Source organism: Octopus bimaculoides, chromosome 6, assembly GCF_001194135.2.
Source record: "Octopus bimaculoides isolate UCB-OBI-ISO-001 chromosome 6, ASM119413v2, whole genome shotgun sequence".
NCBI classification, from domain to species: Eukaryota; Metazoa; Mollusca; class Cephalopoda; order Octopoda; family Octopodidae; genus Octopus; species Octopus bimaculoides.
In genome coordinates this window covers 25,050,942-25,053,672 of record NC_068986.1, presented here as the reverse complement: position 1 = coordinate 25,053,672, position 2,731 = coordinate 25,050,942, and positions in this window count along the sequence as shown.

Here is a 2,731-nt window from a genome sequence, read left to right as displayed (position 1 = left end):
TCTGTCTGTCTGTCTGTCTGTCTGTCTGTCTGTCTGTCTGTCTGTCTGTCCGCTCGTCCGTCCATCTATCTATCTATCTATCTATCTATCTATCTATCTATCTATCTATCTATCTATCTATCTATCTTTATACACGCGCACACACACACATGCACACACACATGCACACACACACATGCACACACACACATGCACACACACACACATATATACGCATACATACATATACAGTATGTACATACGTACATGCATCCGACATACATGTATATATATGTGTGTGTGTGTGGATGTGTGTGTGTGTGTGACACAATATATATGTATATATATGTAGTAAGAAGCCAAGAAAAGTCTATATGTATGTATGCACACACACGCATATGCGCGCGCACACACAGACACATACACATGTTACAAAAAACCCACCCAGCAAAATTTATATGGATTTATGTATGCACGTATGTATGTACGTACGTATGTATATATATATATCTGCATACATACACACATATGCAAATATACCGATAAAGATTAAAAGCAAATTTATGACGTAAATATGGTTTGTAATTAGGTAATTTTTCACATGACCATGACAAATAGAAATGTTTAAAATGATGTATTACATATAACTGACTCCGAAATTTAAGATGTTATAAAAACAGCATGTTTAAAGGAAGGTCTATAAAGGTCGCGGGTAGCTGTTCTTTCTTGTGTTTCATTCAGAAGTATAGTATTTGATGCAGTTTAGTTATGTAACTGTAGAGAAATGTTTTTAAAAAAATCATATACAGAAGCGTAGGCATAACTGTGTGGTAAGAAATTTACTTCTCAACTACATGTTGCCGGGTTCAGTCCCACTGCGTGACGCTTTGGGCAAGTGTCTTCAATGTAGCTCCGGACCAACCAAAGCCTTGTGAGTGGATCTAGTAGACGGTTATATATATATATATATATTTATTTATCTCTCCGATTTTCAGTCCAAGGACTGCGGCAATGTTGGGGCACCGCTGTTTATTGTCTTACACTTTCATTAAACCTCCTCTGATATGTGACATTTGGTAGATGCGGGGGTTTGACAGCTGTGTTTCTTGCCTAGAGGTAGGTTCAACCGAAACTCTTGACAGAAGTAGATCTAGTTTTGCTTTAAAAAAAGCTTTACATCCACGCCATGCAGATCTCTAAGGCTTTGCCGGAGGATATTGAAGAGCTGTGTGCCTTTGAAGCCCAAGCTGTTGCAGTATCCGGTCCTGTATCCTGATGGCAATGTTGGGGCCTTTGGTACCATGCAGTAGCGCCCCGTCTTGCTGTTTGTGTAAGTGACAACGCCAAAGTTTGAAGCAAATTTTTCTAGGATTTTCCAGCTGTATATTACTGCATAATTTTCCCGCCTTCGCTCCAGGGAGTAGAGTCTTAACGCTTTTAGTTTCTCCTAGTAGCTGATATGTCGTATTGTATCGATCCTCGTGTTGCTTCCCTGGATCGCCTCGAGTTCCGTTGTTAGTTTTACACTGTTTGGTGACCACAGTTGGGAGCAGTACACAGATCAAAAAAGGGGGTGCGCATTAATAGTGTTCATGCCCACATGTCAAAGGTCATGCTCGCAGTTCACCCCGTGTCATCACACCACGAGCGGAGGGTAATTAAAGAAAATTTGTACTGAAGTGGGGAAGGGGAAGGGGGTGAAGCATCATGATCGTTGGCGATAATAGTCTGGGGTGAGTAAATACTAATGTATACAGATCAAATCAGCAAGGTACAACTGCCCCACAATCCTCGGCGCGTGAGTAAACGGCTGAAGTTGTAAGCAAAAAAAAACAACTAAGTTTAATCCAGTAAATTGCAAATTTAATGCAAATAAAATTGACAAAACATTAATTTAAAACAATCAATTAAGCGTGGGTAATATTCTTGCCAAATTTGGATCGAATCAGCTTTGTAACTGCGGAAGTTATTGGCAAAAAACCGAATTTTACGCAGTTATTGGCAGACTTTTCCCATTCAGCGCGGACCGATTCGACAAAAACATAAGTTTAAAACAATTCTTAAAGCATAAGTAATGTTTGTACAAAATTTGGAGCGAAACGGTTGGAAACTGCGGAAGTTATTGGCAAAAAACCGATTTTTACGCAGTTATTAGCGGATTTTTCACAATTAATGTGAATGACCTTGACAAAAATTTTAAGCAAAGCAATTTTTATGTCATGACTAATGTTTGTGACAAGTATGGAGGAAATCGCTCGAAAAACCAGGGAGTTATGGGCAAAAAACCTGGTTTTCTTAACGATTCCTGATGTGAAATCGTGTGTTGAAACAGGTACTGTCATAATTGGGGACGATCATATTTTTTGAAAGCTGAAATGAAAATCAAGTATACAATGACAGTGATTGTTTGGCAAAAAATATAACAATAGTGTATACTTAGGTTCTGAAAATGCCACGGATGTTTTCATCAGATAAAATTATGCAGATGCTTTTGACTAACTTAAGAGGGACATTTACTCCGGTGTGTCTCGTAGAGCAGGAATTGAGAAGAGGATATTGTTTGAGGAGTGACTGTGTGGTAAGTAGCTTGCTTACCAACCACATGGTTCCGGGTTCAGTCCCACTGCGTGGCAACTTGGGCAAGTGTCTTCTACTATAATCTCGGGCCGACCAAAGCTTTGTGAGTGGATTTGGTAGATGGAAACTGAAAGAAGCCCGTCGTATATATATATATATATATATATATATATAT